The sequence below is a fragment of the Phyllobates terribilis genome, unplaced genomic scaffold (genome assembly GCF_046119375.1).
Source record: "Phyllobates terribilis strain yellow unplaced genomic scaffold, ASM4611937v1 Scaffold_1__5_contigs__length_1240528914, whole genome shotgun sequence".
Lineage (NCBI taxonomy): Eukaryota > Metazoa > Chordata > Amphibia > Anura > Dendrobatidae > Phyllobates > Phyllobates terribilis.
Window position 1 is genome coordinate 192,016,855 of NW_027362761.1, and position 23,833 is coordinate 192,040,687.

Sequence of the window (23,833 nt, forward strand, 5' to 3'; positions counted from 1 at the left end):
CATTTGTCTTGGTTGAAAGCAATGCAAAAGTGCAAAAACACATCAAAAATGCTACTTGTGAACATAGCCCAAGGTGTGGAGGAGTATTTTTGTTTTTGGCTATTTATTTTGCCTTATATACAAGTCATTACCCTGAAAAGGATGTTCTTTAACATATTTCCCAGGAAAATCCATTTTGGTTTCGTTTTTGTATGTTTTATTGTTAGTCTGTAAAAGTGGCGAAATACTCTGACAACGTTTTTGACAGCAGTGACCTTGGAGTCAGAAATGCTTCCAGAGGTCTTTCCCATGCTGTTCCCATGTCATTTGAGCACTGTTCCCATCGATTTGGGCAATTTTTAGGCCATCTGCAGACCTCCGGGGGGAGCCTCCTGAAAAATGTTCGAGTTTCCCATAGACTTACATTGGGCTCGTTGCTCAGGTCGAGCACCTGAGTATTCCAATTTGCTCTACCAGAGCAACGAGTACCCGAGCATTTTAGTGCTCGCTGATCACTAATCCCCAGCAAAATTTGTTCTGTGTCAAAAATAGCTTTGATAACTGACATTTAACCCTGAACTGAGTTATCCAAATACACTACAGGGCATGGTTCGCATGATCATGACAGCACCCAACCCCATGGCCTCCAGGGTGGTCTCTCAAAATACCAACTTATGAGTTCAAAAGCCTTTTTGGCATTGATTGATAGTAAGGAGAGTGGAATAACAGTGGTCCTAGCCCAGTAGACTTATGAGCAAGATGTGATTATGTTGTCCCGGACCCCATGACCATGGATAAACCCACTTGATCATAAAGGATTACGTTAAGAATGAGAGCATTCAGTTGAGTAGCTGATATGTTAGAATATATTTTAATATTTCCATTAATTAGAAACATTGATCAATAGTTCTCACAATGGTCCCTATCTTTTTATCGCTTGGGTAATTCAGAAATGTGAGCTTATAATGCTTGGGATAAAAAAGTGCTTTTAATATTGACACATTGAAATGCCCTGAGAAGGAACAGGCTCAGGGCATAAGAGCTTATAATTAGGGATGAGTGAATGTGCTCACCACTGCTTTGTATTTGCCCGAGCATCACGGTGCTCGACAAGCTCGGTGCTCGGCGAGTATTTCTGGGTTGCTCGGGCGGAAACTCAGGTCCTCGCACTGCATGCTTATCGCTCTTTAGAGAGCCAATGAACATGCAGGATTTGCTTGCCACACACTGTAGCCATATTGGTTGTGGGATTTACAGTGATTGGCTCTCTGCACAGCGTCATCAGGTCTATATGAGACCTGGCGCCGCTATTCTCGTCACAGTCTACCCCGGAACCATGCAGAGAAGGGAGCTGCTGCTTAGTCAGGGAGAGATTTGCTTGTTTATAGATAGTAAAAGTGTTCCTCAGCATATCTATATATCCATCTGAACTAACAGTCCTTCTGAGGACTAATCCAGCTGCATATATTCAGTGGTGATAGCAGGAGTTAGGCAGTCAGGCAGTGTATGTGGCAGACTGCAGTGCATGATATAGCACACGAGGGTCCATTGCATGTTCAACTTCTGAGTGATCCTGCAGTGACAAATATTTGTACAACCCCTGGTAAAAATTATGGAATCACCGGGCTCGGAGGATGTTCATTCAGTTGTTTAATATTGTTGAAAAAAAGCAGATTACAGACATGACACAAAACTAAAGTCATTTCAAAAGGCAACTTTAGAGCTTTAAGAAACACTAAAAGAAATCAAGATTAAAAATGTGGTACTCAGTAAGGGTAACTTTTTTCAGACCAAGCAGAGGGAAAAAAATGATGGAATCACTCGATTCTGAGGAAAAAATTATGGAATCATGAAAAACAAACACACAAAAGAACACTCCAATACATCACTAGTATTTTGTTGCACCACCTCTGGCTTTAATAGCAGCTTGCAGTCTCTGAGGCATGGACTTAATGAGTGGCAAACAGTACTCTTCATCAATATGGCTCCAACTTTCTCTGATTGCTGTTGCCAGATCAGCTTTGCAGGTTGGAGTCTTGTCATGGACCATTTTCTTCAACTTCCACCAAAGAATTTCAGTTGGATTGAGATCATGACTATTTGCAGGCCATGACATTGACCTTATGTGTCTTCTTTCAAGGAATGTTTTCACAGTTTTTGCTCTATGGCAGGATGCATTATCATCTTGAAAAATGATGTCATCATCCCCAAACATCCTTTCAATTGATGGGATAAGAAATCTGTCCAAAATATCAATGTCAACTTGGGCATTTATTGAAGATGCAATGACAGCCATCTCCCCAGTGCCTTTACCTGACATGCAGCCCCATATCATCAATGACTGTGGAAATTTGCATGTTCTCTTCATGCAGTCATCTTTATAAATCTCATTGTAACGGCACCAAACAAAAGTTCCAGCATCATCACCTTGCCCAATGCAGATTCACGATTCATCACTGAATATGAATTTCATCCAGTCATCCACAGTCCACAATTGCTTTTCCTTAGCCCATTGTAACCTTGTTTTTTTCTGTTTAGGTGTTAATGATGGCTTATGTTTAGCTTTTCTGTATGTAAATCCCATTTCCTTTAGGCGGTTTCTTACAGTTCGGTCACAGACATTGACTCCAGTTTCCTCCAATTCGTTCCTCATTTGTTTTGTTGTGCACTTCCTGTTTTGGAGACATATTGTTTTAAGTTTCCGGTCTTGATGCTTTGATGTCTTCCTTGGTCTACCAGTATGTTTGCATTTAACAACCTTCCCATGTTGTTTGTATTTGGTCCAGATTTTAGACACAGCTGACTGTGAACAACCAACATCTTTTGCAACATTGCGTCATGATTTACCTTCTTTTAAGAGTTTGATAATCCTCTCCTTTGTTTCAATTGACATCTCTCGTGTTGGAGCCATGATTCATGTCAGTCCACTTGGTGCAACAGCTCTCCAAGGTGTGATCACTCCTTTTTAGATGCAGACTAACGAGCAGATCTAATTTGATGCAGGTGTTAGTTTTGGAAATGATAATTTACAGGGTGATTTCATAATTTTTTCCTTAGAATTGAGTGATTCCATAATTTTTTCCCTTTCCTTGGTCTGAAAAAAATTACCCTTACTGAGTACAACATTTTTAATCTCGATTTCTTTTAGTGTTTCTTAAAGCTCTAAAGTTGCCATTTGAAATGACTTTAGTTTTGTGCCATGTCTGTGATCTGCTTTTTTTCAACAACATTAAACAACTGAATGAACATCCTCTGAGCCTGGTGATTCCATAATTTTTGCCAGGGGTTGAAGCACCAGGTATCAGTTGCCAGGACAATTTTTTTTAACTTAATCCTGGTTATTTGCTTACAAAGCAACCCAGAGTGCACCAATTTTCTCCTCCATTTGCTTGTTAGCACTGCAGAATACAGCCAGATCTTTTCCATATTACAGCGATAAAAATCCAGAAATTTGAACTGAACGTGGAAAATATTGGCCTCCGTTCCATTTTGTTGCAGTGTGTCGGTCAAGCTATTCACACTAGGTCTCTGTGAAGAATAGTATTAATAAACTACAGGCCTACTATTTAAAACCGTGGTTCTCTGTCAGACGTATCACATATAACAGCATTCAAAAATCAGATATTTCTGGCTTTCATTTCATTGCAGTGTGTCAGTCAAGCTATTCCCACTAGGTCTCTGTGAAGAATAGTATTAGTAAACTACAGGCCTACTATTTAAAACCGTGGTTCTCTGTCAGACGTATCACATATAACAGCGCTCCAAAATCAGCCATTTCTGCCTTCCATTTCGTTGCAGTGTGTCGGTCAAGCTATTCACACTAGGTCTCTGTGAAGAATAGTATTAGTAAAATACAGGCCTGCTATTTAAAACCGTGGTTCTCTGTCAGACATATCACATATAACAGCGTTCCAAAATCAGCCATTTCTGCCTTGCATTTCACTGCAGTGTCGGTCAAGCTATGCTTACTAGGTCTCTGTGAAGAATAGTATTAGTAAACTACAGGCCTGCTATTTGCCACCGTGGATCTCTTTCAGACATATCACATATAACTGCGTTCCAAAATCAGACATTTCTCATGAATGAGGAAAATATTGCCCATTTAAAATGGGCAAGGTGCATGGCAAGGGATGGGGAAGTGGACATGATTGTGATGGTGCATGCAGAGGCCGAGGACATGGTAGTGGGCAAGCTGAAATTGTGCCACAACAAACACCCACATCTTGTCGCTCGACCTTCCTGTCCCAATTACTAGGGGACTGCAGCACACCACTATTGAACCCAGAGCAATGTCAAAAGGTTGTTGGTTGGATAGCAGATAATGCTTCCAGTCACTTTGCCGCCACCACCACCACCCTGTCTTCCACACGGTGTAGTCTCAGTAGCCATGAGTCTGGACCGCATATTCCTCACCCTGATTCTCCTTCCTCCCACCATGCTGAGTGCCTGGAGACAACTGATCCCACACTTAGACACTCAGAAGAGCTGTTCACTTTTCCATTTGTAGATTTCGGCTTCTCACCCAGCCAGCTTTAAGCGAGTCAAGGGGAGATCGCGTGTAGTGATGCCCAAATATTTGAGCAGCCACGGTAACACGAAGGCGATGGTGAGAAAGTGTAATTACTGTCGCAAGAGGTGGATGATGATGATGAGACACAATTCCTAGAAAATCAGGAGGAGGACCAAGGTTGCGGAAGTGGAAGACGAGTTGGTGGATGACATAGGAACTGACCCAATCTGGAAGAGGGGAATGCAGAGTGAGGATAGCAGCACAGAGGAGGAGGGAGGCGTAGCACAACAGCAGGCAGGAAGAAGCAGTGTGGTGGCCGCAGACACAAGGCGGGAAAGCGTTCCCCATAACACCAACATGACGGAAGTTGCCAGTACAACTGTTAAGTCTTCCCGAGGCTGGTTGTTTTTTAAAGACTCTGCAGATAACCTCAAAAAGGCCATTTGCACCACCTGCCAGGCCAGCATCAGCAGGGGTAGCAAAACTAGCAGCCTGACCACCATCAGCATGATCAGGCACATGGCAGCAAAGCACCCGACTAAGCGGACCAAACCCCAGGGTCCAGAAAAAGTGTCTGCGGGTGACACCACTGCTTCTTCCACTGTTGTGCGTGCACGCCAATCCCCTGTCCATGGCGCATGCGAAGATGCCTCCCGCCCTGCACCTGTCGTTGCACACTGTCAACTAGCACCATCAGAAAGCACGTCCACGTCCTTGTCCCAGCGCAGCATTCAGTTTTCCCTACTCCAGTCCTTGGAATGCAAGGAGAAATATGCAGCCAATGCCCCACAGGCCACACTACTAAATTCACACATTTTGCAAATGCTTGCACTCGAAATGTTGCCTTTTAGGTTCATGGAGACGGAAGCTTTCCACAATCTGATGGCGGCGGCCGTCTCTTGGTACTCGGTCCCCAGTCACCACTATTTCTCCTGGTGTGCAGTCCCTGCAATACATGAGCACATGTCCCACAACATTAGCCGTGCCCTCAACACCGCAGTTACTGGGGAAGTCCACCTAACCACGGACATGTGGACAAGTGCTTGTGGGCAAGGACAGTACATCTCGCTGATGGCACACTGGGTTAATATAGTGGAAGCTGGGACCCAGTCAGAACTTGAGACGAAACGTCCTTCCGGCACCGAGGATTGTGGGCCCTGGGTCAATCAGGGCTCCTGCACCTCCTCCTCCTCTTCAGTCTCCATCTCCAAAATGACATTAGTCACAAGCTGGAAGCACTGCCTCGGCAAAGCGGCAACAGGCTGTGCTGAAGCTAATATGCTTAGGTGACAAACCACACAATGCTGAAAAGTTGTGGACAGCTCTGAAAGAGCAGGCAGATCTGTGACTGACACCGCTGACCCTACAGCCAGGCATCGTCGTGTGTGACATTGGCCGGAACCTGGTGGCGGTTCTGAAGCGAGGTGAGCTCACACATGTACATTGCCTTGCCCATGTGCTTAACCTCATGGTTCAGCGGTTTCTCAAAAGCTACCCGGATCTGAAAGATTTGCTTGTCAAAGTAAGCCACGTGTGTGCCCATTTTAGAAAGTCAGCTACAGTTTCCGCCTCTGCTTCAGCAGCGTTTGCGGCTTCCAGCTCACCAACTGGTGTTAAATGTCCCCATGCATTGGAACTTTACATTGCAGATATTGGGAAGGATTTGTGAGCAGAAGAGGGCAGTTGTTGACTACCAGAATCAACAAGGCCGTCAGTATTCAGGTCAGACTCCACACATAAGACCTCAGGAGTGGACATGGATGTCAGACATCTGTACTATCCTCCAAAACTTTGAGGACTCTACCAAGATGGTGAGTGGCGATGACACCATAATTAGCATCACCATCCCGCTTCTCTGTCTTCTGAAATGCACTCTGCTCACAATTAAAGAGGATGTAATGCAGGCAGAGCACGATGAGATGGAGCAAGGAACCATACAGGGTGATTCCACACAGCCCAGCCTCATCTCATACCAAAGTGGATTGGGTGACAATGAGGAAGAGGAGGAGGAGAAGATAGAACAGGAGCTATTTTCCTGCTCTATAGATGGTACTACCTGCACAACTGTCACATCGTCTGTTCAGCGTGGATGGCCTGAGGACACGGAGGAGGAGAAGGAGGAGGAGGATGAGGAGGAGAGCATGGTCAGTCGTCCTCTTGGTGAGAACACGGAAGTCTTACCTGTTAGCAGTCTGGCACACATGGCTAAGCTTATGTTACGCTACCTTTCCCGTGACCCTCGCGTTGTCCAAATTTTGGGTGAAAGTCATTACTGGTTGTTGACACTTCTAGACCCACGCTACAAGGAGAACTTTGTATCTCTTATTCCCGTGGTGGACAGGTATGCTTAACTGGGGCAGTACCAAAAGGCCTTTGTTGCGGAATTATTTAAAAAATTCCCATCTGAAAATGCTGAGATCACAGTTTGTTGGACAGTCAAGGAGTACAGGCAAGAGACACAAATGCAATCCAGCAGAGGCAGGGGAACTCTGTCAAAGTTCTGGGTCAGTTTTCTCAGACCTTACCATTGCACAAACCCTGATACACGGGGTAGTCTCACATTGAGGGAAAAGTTTGGGAAGACGCTGAAGGAATACCTTGCTGACTGTACCAATGTCCTCCGTGATTGCTCTGTGCCTTATAATTATTGGGTATCCAAGCTTGACACATGGCATGAACTGGCTCTCTACACCTTGGAGGTCCTGGCCTGCCGTGCCACTAGCGTTTTGTCAGAGTGGGTTTTCATTGCCACAGGGGGAATTATAACTGATAAGTGAATTTGCCTGTCAACTGAGAATGCTGAGAAATCTTATAAAAATTAACAAGGGCTGGATTGAGCCAGACTTCTGAACACCACTGAATGATAGCAGCGTAACGTAAAATCAAATACACTGTCTTTTTTTTGGGAGGTCTAACTCTATTCTCATGCACCTCTGTCTTCACACCCAGACATGGGTATACGTTTCCTGATTTTGTCTATTTGCTCTTGTCCTCCTCCTTCTCCTCATCTTCATCCTCTACCACCATATCTCCACCATATCATAGACAAACAGTATGGGAGACCCACTTCTTAATAATGGGAACATTGTTTTCAGGAGGCCCTAAGACCTCTACGTCTCTAGCAAGGGACATTGGAGTGCCTACAAATTTTTGTCAGCTGTTGCATTCACTGCATATGCAACCAGTATGAGACACCCACTTCCTAATAATGGGAACATTGTTTTCAGGAGGCCATCTGACCTCTACGTCTCTTGCAAGGGACATTGGAGTGCCTCCAAATTTTTGTCAGCTGTTGCATTCACTGCATGGGCAAACATTACAGGAAACCCACTTCCTAATAATGGGAACACTGTTTCAGGAGGCCCTCCGACCTCTACGTCTCTTGCCAGGGACATTGGAGTGCCTCCAAATTTTTGGCAGCTGCTGTACTCACTCCATACTTTATAACTGTATAGCAGACCCTCTCATTTTTAATGGGAACATGTCGTACTTGTGACCGTGTCCCAGCTCTATGTCTCCTTAAATTGTTAGTGGGATTTTTCCTAATTTTTGGCAGCCGTTGGACTCACTGCATACCCTATAACTGTATAGCAGACCCTCTCCTTTCTAATAGGAACATGTCGTTACTTTGGTCCAGCTCTGTGTCTTTAAATTGTTAGTAGGGTTTTTCCTAAATTTTGGCAGCTGTTGGACTCACTGCATACCCTATAACTGTATAGCAGACCCTCTCCTTTCTAATGGGAACATGACGTTACTGTGGCCCAACTCTATGTGTCTTTAAATTGGTATTGGGTTTTTTCCTAACTCCTTTATAATGGGAACATTTTTTTTACTGAGGCCTTCCTCTATATCTCTTTAAAGGGGTATTGGGGTGCGTCCAAATTTTTGGCAGCCCTTTCAGTCACTGCATACGCAATAACAGTATAGGAGACCCACTCATTAATAATGGGAACAACAAAGCATAGCCGGCTGATGGCCCTCTAACAATAGTGAGGGCCGACTGCTGGCTCTTTAAGAATAGTAAGGGCCGCCTGATGGCCCTAGAAAAATAGCGTTTGTGACTTTCAGAGTCCCTCCTTCATAAATGAAACAGGATGTGTCTGATCATGTCTCAAACACCACATGGCCAGATAACGTAAAATGTTAAAATGACATTTACTGGTGAATGTATTTTTCACCGTTGAAAGCAATGCAAAAGTGCAAAAACGCATCAAAAATGCTACGTGTGAACATAGCCCATGGTGTGGAGAAGCATTTTTGTTTTTGGTTATTTATTTTGCCTTATATACAAGTCATTACCCTGGAAAAGATGTTCCTTAACATTTTTCCCAGGAAAATCCATTTTGGTTCAATTTTTGTATGTTTTATTGTGAGTCCGTAAAAGTGGCGAAATACTCTGACAACATTGTTGACAGCAGTGACCTGGGAGTCAGAGATGCTCCCAGGGGTCTTCCCCATGCTGTTCCCATGTCATTTGAGTGCTGTTCCCATCGATTAGGGCAATTCTTAGGCCCTCTGCAGACTGTCGGGGGGGAGGGGGGAGGCGCAGGAAAAATGCTCAAGTTTCCCATAGACACTTACATTGGGCTTGTTACTCAGACCGAGCACTTGAGCATTTAAATTTGCTTGACCCGAGCAACGAGTACCCGAGAATTTTAGTGCTCGCTCATCACTACTTATAATACTTTTGAGAGAAGCCACCTTGTCTTGGACTCTTTCCAGTTTTGGGCTGTTTTGTCACAGAGTCTACCTTCGCTAAAGTGAAATTCTTCTCTAGTCACTATCTGCGGCTGAAATAGGAGGTGGAGTAAACACCCGAAGATAGTCTTGTATTTTAAGTATCCTCTGAACAGCATTCAACAAGAAGTATTTGTTTTAGATGTTATACAGATTTTTGTAGAAATGGTGAAACTGACCAAAAACATCCTGTGTTGCATGGATTCTATTGCCTGCAAAAGACTGCATGGATAGGATGTGGTAGCCTAGGGTGCAGGGCCATGGCAAGAACAGTGAGAAGTTAGGATTCATCTAAAGATACACTTAAGGGTCCTCCCATGAATAGAGGGGTTTGAGGGATCTTCCCTAGGCCAGGGTGAACATGTTCACAGCCTCTTAAATTTCTGACATGTAGATTGAGTAATTTAATTACCATATTTTTTGGACCACTTTTCTTCCCCCAAATTTGGGAGGAAAATGGGGGGTGCGTCTTATGGGCTGAACGTTGCGTACCTACGGTGGTGGTGGAGCAGGATCTCCCTCCTTCAAGGTGGCGGCAGCAGTAAAGGAGGAGGAGGTGAGATGCTGCGGGTGTCTGGCTGGGGGCTGCGGGTGTCTGGTTGGGGGCAAGCGCGGGTTGGACTGAATGCGGGCAGTGTCTGACTGCGGGCTGGGGCGGAGAGCAGAGCAGGTTTCCGGTGTGCGGTCACTTCCTGAAGCTGTGATCCACAGGAAAATGGCCGCCAGAGCCGGCGCATGCGCTGACTTGTGGCCATTTTCCTGTAGACCACAGCTTCAGGAAGATGGCCGCGCACACCGGAAACTTGCGCCGCTCACCGCCCCGGCCCGCAGTCAGACACTGCCCGCATCCAGTCTAACCCCAGCCAGACACCCGCGGCCCCCAGCCAGACACCTGCGGCCTCCAGCCAGTCACCCACAGCACCTCATCTCCTCCTCCTCCACCACCACTACCACCACCACCGGTCCCAGTCCCCAGTCAGAACTCGGCGGCACGCAGCCAGACCCCGATCCCTGCCCTCAGGCAGGCAGGCCCCTATCACCAAACACTGGTCCCGGCCCTGAGCCAGGCCCAGGGTCCGGCCCCCAGCCATGCACCGGGCCTCAGCCAGGCCCCCCGCCATGCACTGGGCCTCAGCCAGGCCCCGGCCCCCAGCCAGGCCTCGGCCCCCAGCCTGGTATCGGGCCCCAGCTTGGAATCGAGTCCCAGCCATCTCTTCTGCTGCAGCCGCCAGGTTCCTGAGGGAGGGAACGGAGGGCCCTACAATCCTGCTCCACCGCAACTCCCCGCTGCTGGAGCACTGGATTCCTGAAGGACCCTGCCTCCTGTGACCCTTTCTCCACCGACCGCCAGGTAAGATACTGTACCTATTAAGACTATAAGACAGACCCCATCTTATAAAAATATATATTTTTTCTATATTCCACCCCAAAATTTGGGGTGCATCTTATGGTCTGGTGTGTCTTATAGTTGCTATTGAGTAACTGGATTCTGTTAGCAGAAAAAAAAGGGGGTTGGGGTTAGGGCCCTTTGAATCAGGTCATGGGATATGATCTAGAAGTGTGTGGGATGTTAAAAAAAGTAGTCAATTTTAGAGTAGCTATTGCAAGCATCAAAACTAAATTTATAATCCTTCTCCCCAGAGTGCAAGACCCTTCACAGGTCTTTTGTAAGGATATGGAGATGCTGCCCACACTCCCCCTTTAAGTTATGATGGTGTTATATAATGCATTGCACTGTTTTAAATGTGGTTTTATGTATTTGATAATTTGCATGCACTAGGATGGTTACAGACAAGGTTAATAGTAGGGACTATCCCAGTATCGGAGGAGTTACACGGGCATACAGGATTCAACTTCCTGGAAGTGGGGCAGATACGGTTTAGCTTGTGAGAAGTACAGACTTTAGGTCTGACTGTTTGCAGCCCTCCATGTAGACAGGTGTTCATGTGTAGTGTTGAGCCACCCCCGTAGTGTTCGAGTTCGGTTCGGTTCGTCGAACTGTTCGTCGAACACCTTCGAACACCGTTAAAACCAATGGCAGGCAAACAAAAACACATAGAAACACATAGAAAACACCTTCAAAGGTGTCCAAAAGCTGACAAACTGCTCAGAAGACACAACTAACACATGGAAAAGTGACAAGTACATATAGTCATGCGAAAAGAAAAGAGGTGGAGGAGTAAAAGGAGGGGGAGACACAGATATAGGCATGTCATGCCCTTCTAAAATCCAAAAAGTGCGAAGCCGACACGGCCAGTCCGCTCCTGCCCGTGCCACCTCCGTGTCGCCAGGTTTGTGCCAGAGCCGCGGTGAACCCTGACGACCAGCCCCCCTCTCCCAATACTGGTGCCTGTCCGCTGGAGGGTCGAGCGAGCCCCCCTGTGGTGGAGGCAGCTCTAAGTTTTTTAATTTAAATTGTCTCTCTAATTTGAATGAATACACTTTAAATCCATTTACAAGGATCTATTGGAGGGCAAGTCTCATGCCAGCAGCCGCGTAATTCCAGCTCCAGTAGCGTCCACTAAAGCTGCTGCAGTTAAAAAGCTTTTATAAGGATCGAGCTCGGCTGTCCACCGCATCCTACTGCCAGTCCCAGCCCCTATGCCTTGGGGTGCCTCCTGATGCTCTTCACTGAGTATCCCGTGGTCCCGAAGCATTTCCTTTGAAAAAATTAAGTGTCCAAACTACAGGTGGTGTAGCTTGCTTAACAGCCGGGATAATCCGCTGACTAGCAGACACTGCTACTAGGCACAAAGTATTTCCTGGGCTAGATGCAGTTAAAAATTTGTAATTAGATACTCTCGTTGGATGCTGAGAAAGCATTCCATAGAGTCTCCTGGCACGCCATATATGATTCTCTTAAAAAGCTTGGGGTAGGGGTCTAGGGGACCCTTTTATAGCCAAAATCACGGCCCTGTATCGCAATACGTCACCTAGGCTGAAGATAAATGGAACTGTAGCACCCTGAGGGCTCGGTTGCTACAGAGGTATTTCACCTCACCCAGAGGTGTGATATCTCACTCTCAGGTAAGGATGGAGTGTGGATCAGGACCCGACACCTGCATGCATTACACCACATTGCCGTGGGGCAGGGCGACCAATATGCCCCTGAGATGGGCACGACAGTCCCTGTCCCTGGCTGGAGTGGGGGGAGGGAACACTGAGGAAGGGGAACCCTGTAGTGCAGGAGCAGGGAGGAAGCAGTTCCTGGGTGCATTGAGAAGGGAGTATAAAAGGTGGGCACCATCTTAGTTCAGTGCAGAGAAGTCTGAGCAGAAGTGATAGGGAGCAGGGGCTCTGCATGAGCTCTGCTCCGGAGGCAGGCCTAGTAACAGAGGCCCAGGCCTGGAAGAGGGAGAAGGAAGGAAGAGGAGCGGAGAAGGCTCCAGGAACGAGGAACGAAGGGATCCCAGGGGTGCGGACGGGCGAGTCGCCACCGCACGCCCGAATCCACCTGCGTGGAGGGGTCAGGCTAAAGGGGGAGACCGGTCCCCGAAACTAGTGGAGGCAGGAAACGACCCTCAGCTAGAAACCGGAGGCTGTGACATTTTATGTGGCGCAGCCCCTCCCTACACCCGCAAGGAAGGCACCACATAGGGTCAGGGAAACTGGCGCCAAGTTTACCAAGAGGAGGCCCGAGGCAGCCGGACAGAAGGGTTGGTAAGAAAGGCCAGACAAAGGACACACAAAGGGGGTCCTGTGAAGCGCTCCAAAGTTATCTGGGAGTTGTCTGAGCCCCTTACCTGGTGAGCACAGTACGACGTGGGCAGCCGTTACCTGCAGACGTGGTCTGGATAATAAGAACTGTGAGTAAAGGCCCTGGACTGCATCACTGACTCCGTGTCGTTACTGCTGCTGCCCTGCACCATCACCCACATCCTCCGCATACACTGCCCTGAGGCTATACTCCTCCCGTGGGGAGTTATGCTACGCTCTGCTGCACCCACAACACCAGCCTCAGCGGTCTGCCCTGCAGCGGCGTTTCACTCTGACCGCAATCCACGGGTGGCGTAGTCGGACATTTAAACATCAAAACCACATAAATAGTTCCGCCACTGGTTTGACCGCCCTGAGCCACGGAACCGGGTCGCCGCCACGGAGACTACAACCACCAGCATCCAACAAAAAGGGTCCGGCTCCGGGTGTCCCAAGGCCCAGGGGGTGCGTCAGAACATTTTCATCACCTTTCACAATCACCAATGGGACAAGGCAGGGATGTCCTCTGTCCCCTCTCTTATACATCCTAGTGACGGAGCACCTGCTCTCATCAATTCGCCATAACCCCAATATTAGGTGGATTGAGGTGGGAGGCACCGAGTACAAGTGCTCTCTATTTGCTAATGATGTCCTAGTATATATCACTCAATCACATATATCCATCCATGCTGTTATGGCTGAAATAGATCACTTTGTTACATGGTCAAATTTTAAAATCAATGCAGCGAAGTCTGAGGCCCTCGATGTCTCCCTCCCCAAATCCATACAGGATTTCATCCAGTCCAACTTTCCCTTTGCCTGGCCCTCACAGGGTATCAAATACTTAGGAATTCCTATTCATAGAGACCTCTCCCATCTATGTTATCTTAATTTTGGGCCCTTTATTGAACAACTCCATACAGACCATGGTTGGCAAGTTAGAACTGTAAGATTCACTATGTGAACCACTGGTGTTTTGTGGAAAAGCACATGTACACTGTGTTCCAAATTATTATGCAAAAAGTGTTTAGGAGTGATAAGGGAAGAATTTGTTTGTTTGTCAGTTAAACTCATTGATGGTGATGTGTGTCAGGGCTCTTTATATCACTGTAAGCAATTGCAGACACCTGTGCTAATTAGTTTGGCAGGTGTGTCCAATGAAAGGCAAGACTACTTAAGAAGGCTGTCCCACATTATTAAGCAGCCTACATTTTCTGCCAAAATGGGAAAGAATAAGGATGTGTCGGCTCTTGAGAAGCAACAAATTGTGGAGTGTTTAGGTCAATGCATGACTACAATCAACATTGTACGATGATCAGGATGAAGTGTCTTGGCAATCAAGAAGTATGTAGCTGATTCACAGTACACACGTGTGCGTGCTGATAAGGGCAAATTGAGGACTCTTTCCTACAGGCAATTACGTCAGGTTAAAAGAGCAGCGGCAAAAAAGCCTTGTCATAGCAGCAGACAAGTTTTTGAAGCTGCTGGTGCCTCCAACGTCCCCCGAACAACAAGATGCAGGGTCCTTCAGAGGTTTGCAGCTGTGCATACGCCATCCTGTCGACCTCCTCTATCCACTTCACACAAGTAGAAACGGCTCCAGTGGGCCAAACATTACATGAAGACTGATTTCAAAACTGTTTTGTTCACGGATGAGTGCCTTGCAACGCTCGATGGTCCAGATGGATGGAGTGGAGGATGGCTGGTTGATGGACACCCCACGCAAACACGGCTACAGCGCCAACAAGGAGGAGGTGGAGTAATGTTTTGGGCTGGAATCATGGGGAGAGAGATTGTCGGCTCCTTTAGGATCCCTGAAGGGGTAAAGATGAACTTCATAATGTATGTGGAGTTTCTCAAACAGCGCTTCCTGCCATGGTTCAAGAAGATGAACCGTGTATTCCACAGCAAGATCATTTTTATGTATGATAATGCACCATCTCATGCTGCACATAAAACATCTGCATCTCTGGCTGATATGGGCATAAAAGGGGACAAACTTATGGTGTGACCCCCATGATCCCCTGACCTCTACCCCATTCAGAACCTCTGGAGCATCATCAAAAGGAGTGTCTATGATGGCGGGAGGCAGTTCACATCTAAGCAACAGCTCTGAGAGGGTATTCTGTCCTCATGCAAAACAATTGAAGCAGAAACCATCCAAAACCTGACAAATTCAATGGACGAGAGAGATCAGAAGCTCCTTTCGAACAAGGGGTCCTATGTGAAAATGTAACAACACCTAGAATAAAGTTTTGAGTTGAAAAATGTTTGATTTCAGTTTCTAATAACCTGCTAATGCTTATAATTTCAAAAATGACCATTTTTTTGGTCTTTATTAAAATGAAAAGGTTGATCGAAAAGTTTGGGGGATCTAAGAGTGTGGCAACCCAGTAGTCAGGATTACTTCGAATTCTGACAATATGAGGGTCATGTTGCAGGTAGTGCAGCAAGAAGGCACTTATGTGTCTTGCGCATCTCGGAGCCCCAAAATTATTTTCCGGGCTAGATGCAGCTAAAAATTATTATTAATTTTAAATCTGGTGGAGATTAGTATAGATGGCCTAATAGAATCAGTGCTGCACACTGCTACAAAGCCCAAATTATTTTCCAGCCAAGGTACAGATAAACATGATTAGTAATTTTAAATCTGGTGGAGCTTAGTATAGATGGCCTAATAGAATCAGTACTGCACACTGCTACAAAGCCCAAATTATTTTCCAGCTAAGATACAGATAAACATGATTAGTAATTTGAAAGCTTAAAACGGTTGGTGAGGTGATTTTAACCAATCATCAAGCTTTTACTCTCCCCAGGATGACACAGGGGTAGAAAAGTCGTTTCGGATCCATGATTTGTTCACCTATATGAACGTGAGTCTGTCTACATTATCAGTGGAGAGCCGCGTGCGCTTATCTGTCAGCACACCACCAGCAGCGCTGAACACACGTTCAGACAGAACGCTAGCTGCGGGGCATGACAAGATCTCCAAGGCGTAAGTGGCTAGCTCCGGCCATTTATCCAGATTGGAAGCCCAAAAAGAGCAAGGGTCCAGTGACACAGTCATGGCTTCAATGTTTACTTGGAGATACTCCTGTACCATCGTCTCTAGGCGTTGACTATGTGTCAGACTTCTTGTCTCCTGTGGCCTTGCAAAGGATGGGCTAAAAAAGTGGTGAAACGATTCCGCAAAATTGATGTTACCAGCAGATACTGTGGTTCTGTTATGGTTTGAGTGCTGAACACTCGACGGTCCCACGGTTGGCAAGTTGGAACTGTGAGATTCACTACGTGCACCACTGGTGTTTTGTGGAAAAGCACATGTAAGATTCTGCAACAGTCTGTGCTGATACTCCTGCATGCGTGCATCCCATTCTATGGCAGGAATAATTTCTGCAAATTTACTTTTGTACCCGGGATCTAACAGTGTGGCAACCCAGTAGTCAGGATTATTTCTAATTCTCACAATTCGAGGGTCATGTTGCAGGTAGTGCAGCAAGAAGGCACTCATGTGTGTTGCGCATCCAGGAGCACCAAGTCCCTGTTGTGTTGGTGGCGAGGTAAAAATCATGCTTCCTTCCTCTGTCCTCTCCCCCCAACCTCGCACAACAGAAATGTGATCAAGGTCTCCCTCATCTGATGAGTCTTCCATCAGTTCGTCCTCCACTTCTTCCTGGGCTCCTGCACCTTCCTCACTAGTTTGGCTGCTACCATGCGCCCTGGTAAAACCATCTCCCCCACCCTCACATGCCTGCCGCCTTGGTGCTGCCGACCGTCTGGACCTTGCAGATGTTAGCCCTTCCGCATACAACTCCTCCTCCTCTACTTCCTCCACCTCCTCTTGTGCCACCACCTGACTCCAAAATCTGTTTAACATGTGCTCCAGCATGTAAATCACCGGAATAGTCATGCTGATAATGGCATCGTCAGCACTAAACATCTTCGTCGCCATTTCAAAACTGTGCAGAAAGGTGCATAGGTCCCTGATCTGAGACCACTCCTCCAGCGTGATTTGCCCCACCTCTGGATCTCGTTGGCCCAGGCTATACGTCAGAACGTATTGCACCAGGGCTTGTCGGTGCTGCCACAGTCGCTGCAACATGTGCAGAGTTGAATTCCACCGTGTAGGCACATCGCATTTTAGCCGGTGAAGTGGCAGGCACAACGACTTCTGTTGAGATGTAAGTCGCAGAGCTGCGGGATTGCGAACGGCGGAAGTGAGCACACAGCGACCGTGCCCTCTGCAGAAGGCCATCTAGTCTGGGATAGTGGGCTAAAAATTTCTGGACAACCAGGTTCAACACGTGAGCCATACAAGGCACGTGTGTGACATTGCCCCGGCGAAGGGCCGCACCCAGGTTTGCAGCATTGTCGCACACGGCCTTCCCTGGTTTCAGGTCCAGTGGAGACAACCATTGATGAAATTGGTTCTCCAGAGCTGACCACAACTCCTCAGCTGGGTGACTCACATTTCCCAGACATTTCAAAGTAAAAACCGCCTGATGACGTTGAGCCCTACTGCCAGCATAGTAAGGAGGTGTGCAGGATCCCTTCTGCGCAGTTAGAAAGTTTGTGGCATGACCAGACAGGCTTTGGGTGCAGGTGGAGGACCGAGAGGAGGTTGAGGAGGCAGAAGCAGTGGAGGAACTTTGAGATAAAGAGGATTGACGCACAACTCGTGGGGACGGCAAGACTTGGACAGCAGCCCCTTGTCCTGCTGTCACCATAGTTACCCAGTGCCCAGTCAGCGACATGTAACGCCCCTGTCCATGCCTACTCGTCCAAGTGTCTGTGGTGAAATGCACCCTGTCACACACAGAGTTTCTCAAAGAAGCGGTGATGTTGTGTGCGACATGCTGGTGGAGCGCAGGCACACCTTTCTTTGAGAAGTAGTGCCGACTGGGCACCTGGTACTGGGGCACTGCAACGGACATAAGGTCTCGAAAATCCTCTGTGTCCACCAGGCGGAAAGGCAGCATTTCTGTAGCCAAGAGCTTGCAGATGGTGAAATTCAACCTCTTAGCTTTCTCATGGCTAGGAGGAAATGGTCTTTTACTTGTCCACATCTGAGGGACCGAGGGCTGGCTATTGTGCTTAGACGGGGTTGATAAGAGTGTCCCCGGCAAACTGCCGGTCTGTGAGGAAGATGCAGGCGGACATGTTAGGTTGCCTTGATCCAAAGGTGGTGCTATCGATGTCGGACAGCGCTCAACACCAGCTGGTGTTACCACCTCCAAAGAAAATGATGACCTGCGAATCACGCTGGCTGTTGCGGGTAAAGAGGTGGCAGGTCTGCGCCCCAAAACAGGTGTGACTGCTGTCCCCCCAGTCACAGAGGATGAAGAGGCCGCGGATGCACAAGATATGGCAGACGGTGGTTGGCCCGGCCGGCTAGGCCGCATTGTAGCACAGTGAGCTTCCCACTGCAACTTATGCTTCATGTCCATGTGCCGGTTCATGCATGAAGTACTCAAACTATGTATTTTTTGGCCTCTACTTAGCTTTTGCTGACAAATGTTACAGATAACACGAGTTGGGTCATCTTTATCGATCTGAAAAAATGCCCAGGCTATGCAAGGCTTAGCACCCATGCGACCTGAAGAGCCACCACGACTTGTGGTGAGAGGCAGAGTTGTGTTTGAGGATGCAGTTGTTGACTTGCTTCCAGTACTACGTCTCTGTCCAGGAAGGCGCAACCTGACCTCGTCGTCACTAGCATCCTCCTCCACCTCCTCTGCTGACCTCATCTCTTGGCTGACTGTGGGTTGACAGTAAGTGGGATGTCCAACCTCATCATCATCACCCTGTGCGTTATCACACCCGTCGTCCTCAGAGCCAACCTGTTCCTGCCCTGACAAAAAACTAAAGTTGTCGCTCCAATCAGGTATTTGAGTCTCATCATCGTCTTCCTCATTGTCTCCACCAACAGGAGTTACAGTTTGGGAATGAGGGTCTACATTATGGTCAGAACCTTCTGCGTCTGGTCCTGGATCCGACTCATAAAGATTCTGGGCATCAGTGCAGATCATTTCCTCGTCTGGATTCACAGAAGCGCTGGAGTCGACCTCTGATTCCCAGGCTATAGTATGAGTAAACAGCTCTGCAGACTCAACCATCTGTTCTACCTCATACTCAGACGGGCAGCTGGAGATTTGGGAGCTGTGAGGAAGCAAGTGCGATTGGGGTGACACCTTTGAGGACTGGAGTATTTGTGATGTTGAAGTTGATGTGGAGGAGAGCCCACTTAAAGGAACACTTGATATCCTTTGAAGCACCTGCTGTTTTTGTGCCTCATCTGGAATTTGTAGCGATTGACTTGGCCGTAAGAAAGGGATCTTATCACATTGTCCGCTAAAAGAAGTAGACATTTTAGTTTGGCTGAAAGATGGTCTTTCTTCTGCAGATGTTACTGTTGCTTTAATACCTACCCCACAGACACAACCTTTTTTTCCCCTTCCCAACACGCCTATTCCCCTTTCCACCAGCAGCAGGCCTTTTTCCACTCATTTTGGTGGTTAACTAATTCACAACTCTGGAGTTGTTTGCACAAAAAAACAATGGATGGGAACCGAGCAGAGCTGAGTGGCCAAACTGTGGTATTAGGCCAAAACTATTGGCTGGGTTAGATGCAGAAAAAAATTATATTCAATTTGCAACCTGATGGAGGTCAGTATAGATGGACTAATAGAACAAGTCCCACACACAGCTATAAGCCCAAATATTTTTTCAGAGGTAGATGCAGAAAAAAATTGTATTCAGTTTGCAACCTGATGGAGGTCAGTATAGATGGACTAATAGAGAAAGTCCCACACACTGCTAGAAGGCCAAATATTTTTTCAGAGCTAGATGCAGACAAAAAATTATTTTTAATTTGCAACCTGATGGAGGTCAGTATAGATGGACTAATAGAGAAAGTCCCACACACTGCTAGAAGCCCAAATATTTTTTCAGAGCTAGATGCAGAAAAAAATTATATTCAATTTGCAACCTGATGGAGGTCAGTATAGATGGACTAATAGAATGATGCTATGCCCAAAAGATTTTACTTCACTAGGTGCAGTAAAAAATTGGTATTCTATACACAGGTGGTATATCTTGCAACACAGATAGGCTACTCCACTGCCTAACACACTCTGCAATAGGCCAAAAAGGATTAGCTGTGCTAGATTCAGCCAAATGCTGTGAAAAAAACTTGCACAGCACTGGCACACACCTGCCTGGCAAAAACTGATAGGAACTGATGTAACCTAGTCCTGAAAAGGACTGCAATTACAATTAGTCTTTACTCCCACAACCTATCTATTTAAGAGCACAGACCTGCCTGATAAAAGTCGTAGGAAATGCTGTAACCTAGTCCTTAAAAGGACTGCAATCACAACTATTCCCTACTCCCAAGCTATCTGTAGATTTGTGCGAAAATTGGCTTGAAATTAACAAGGTATAGCGCACACAGCAACAGCGGTGCCGTCTAACACGCAGCTGCAGCAGTGAGAAAATGGTGGCGACGGGGAAAATGGCTTGGTCTTATAGGGCAAGGACATGTGACATACACTGCCAATGACACATGCCCTTGCTTGTGTGAAAAAAAGCACTTCGCTCCGTGTGTGCGCTGCTGATAGGCTGACAGATTGCACCTCCCCACTGTAAATGCGGGAAAGAGAAAAAAAAATGGAGATCTTCATTATTCCTGCAGAGATCCATCCCCTGCCCCTCCCCCCGCCCCGCTGTACACTCAAACTGCGTATTAACATTAATTTTCATCATTACTGAGAAAAATTCCAGTTATGATTTTGGTGCACGAACAGTTATCGAACATAACCTCGAACAGCCGAATTTTTCTCAAATCGTTCGTGTTCGCCGAACGGCTTGAACACGGCTTGAACACCGCCCAAAACAGCTCGAATTTGAGATTGGCGAACAGTTCGAGTCGAACAACGCTCATCTCTATTCATGTGTAAAGAGGGGAGACCACAAAATATCAGGTAGTACATCCTAAGCAACAGGAAGAAACATTGGCAAAGTGGATTTTAGGCAGTAAGCCTAGAGGTGACTGAAGGGAGCGACGAGGTCCTATGTTCAGGCCAGGGAGACCATTGAGACAGTAGGGAACTTTACTTAGGGTTCGCAGAAAGCCCAATTAAAGGGGATTGGAAGGAATTTTAGAAGTTGGATTTTAGCAAACGATTGTGTATGCCTTAAAGAAGGCTACATGGTCGCCATATTGGAACATTAGCTCTTCTATGGAGAGCTGAAAGTGCAGTGATACAGGATGGAGCCTGTGACCCTCACCGAATGGATGCTGAAGGTACTACTGAGGAGTCATACCAATGTAGCCCAGATAGTGTGGTCCTCACAGGTCATCTGGGAACTGAGAATAGCTGGGGGGGGGTGTCGTAGTGTTATAACTGAACCCATGCAACCCTCACTTAGGGAACACTTAGCTTCCGATAATGGTTTGCTGGACTTTTGTGAATTGTAAGGAAAGCTGAGTATCATCATACGTAAACGGAAAGTTCCTAGATATGCATTCTGCAAATGAAGCATGCTTGAAGTGTTGTGCCTACTACCTGATGTACATAGTTCTTATCAAGTTATTGTTCAGTAAAGAAAAGTTTATTTTTGGACTGTGGTGTGGAAGACGAATATCTCGTCCACGAATGCCGCCCTGCAACACGTTACACTATTATCATTATACGTGCTAACTGAAGCTGCAAATTTTGTTTTGCCCTCCTAGAGAATGATAACTTGCCCACCGAAGAGTATAGGAGTGGGTCTAACGCCATACTGAGGTCACCACTGTGGATCAGGAAAGTGTTTTCTGCAAAGTTCTCAAGTTTTTGCAGGACTCAACTCTTCGCAATTGAAAAAATATAGATTCCACTGACATTACATGTGGAATTGGAATATTGAAACCAAGTATATAATGGATATTTTTTTTCAGATTTGTTAAGGTCCTTACCATTGTAAGAGCCAAACATAAATAAAACAATTATTACATACTTTAAGGTTATTTACCAATATGAATTCTGCCTGGAAAAAGAGACTAGCACCAGGAGAAGATAAAGGAATGAAGCAGAGAGAAAAGAGAAAAAAGTGGGAAAGAAAAAAGAAGAACACAGCATAGTAAACAAATTAAATTTCACAAGTAAAACTATGGGCTACTAACCCCAGATCAGATCCCAAATGATTCTGGGAGCTGAATACCCTATAGTGAGACAAGGAGCCATGGACTGTTAAGCTTCCAGCCCTCGATAATAATGAAACAGTGAAGACAGATAATGGAAACTGGGAGATAATAAAGTTTCATTACAAAGGCTCAGGGAATGATTTCGAGCCATGCACTGGTAACTGTAACCCTCTAAGAAAAACATTTACAAAACTGGCGGAACTGAAGACTAGAGATGAACGAATCTTTCAATGTTCGGTTTATTCCAGTTCGGCGAATTTCCCGATGTTCACCGAATAATTAGCCGAATAATTCACCGAACGTACCGAAGTCCATAGACAAAGTCAATAGTCAGACACAGGTGTTAAGGACATACTGTCCACTAATAGGTTTTGTGGGTGGGAGGGTTATGGGAAGCAAAAAAATGCATAAAGTGCCAGTGCTCATGTAATCAATACTAGAGATGTATGAATATTTCAATATTTGGTTCGGATTACGATCTCGCCGATTAATGGGAGGCAACACGAAATGTATACACAACACCTTCAAACGGGCCCAAAAGCTGCCAAACCAGATCAAATTAGGGACAGACACAAGGAAAGTGGCATCAATTGACCCACAGCGCTAATTTTATAATGGCACAGCAGCAGTCAGCCTTGTGCCATGCATGAGGTATTAGGGCCAGCAATTACAGCTTTGAATTGAACTTCAAATTGATGAGGTGGGCAAGGGATTGGTGTAGGTCTGCTGTGCTGGGGGCCCTGATATTACATGTGTTAGGGATCAGGCATGTGCTGGATCTGAAATTGGGTCAGAATCATCAGTGGATTCTGTGGTCTCCCATTCTGGTCCAGCCAGGAGAGACACTGCTCAGTATCACCGTCAGTCTCAACACCTAACTAGTGCACAAGATGTACAGGCTGTCTCTTGGGTCTTTGTTCCTAGCAGCATTAAGCATCGGCTAGGGGAAGGAACAGGGCTGCTACAGCCTAAGTCCAGGGTGCACTGCACTGAGCATGCCCGTGACATGGCGGACCATGATTGGTGGTTTGGAGTCAGCTGATCTGGTGACCTGGCACCGCCTGATTGGTCGCGGGTGACGTCATCAATAGTGCGACCAATAATGCGATTATGGGCAGGGCTTAGTCTTTAAATAGCCTGCCCACAAGCATGTCGGCACGCTCTGATCATTGAGCTAAGGTTGTGTTCATGTGTGGACGCTTGTCTGTTTGGGCTCCATGTGCTCTCTTGCTGCTCTAGCTTTGGACAGGCAGTTTTAGCTTCAGGGAGGCAGGTAGTTCCGTTTGACAGTCTGGCTCCGACAAGGGGGTCGCTATACACCCCGAGCAGACTGCGGACTCCGTATTCCTGGCACCGCCTGTTAGCCACGTGGAGAGTTACTCCGCAGTCCGGTCGCACACCGGCTGGGAGCACATATATGCCGGCGTGAGTCACACACACTTCCTAGCGCCTGCTGCGTAGCCTCAGTGCTGTTAACAAGGCCACGGCTACGTTATTTGTCGCATCTCTCGTGCAGTTAACGGAGATAGTGCGAATCCCTTTTCCCGTCCTGGTTTGCAGTAACACAGGAGGGATTTATATATTAGTTGGTTGTTTTACCTTCTTACCCGGAAGGTGTTCGGCCGCAGTCTTCTTGGCTGCATCGCGGACCCCGGGTTCAGTTGCTTTCCATTATTAATAAAGTTGTTTGCAACCGTCCCCATAACAACATGCAACAGCTCAAC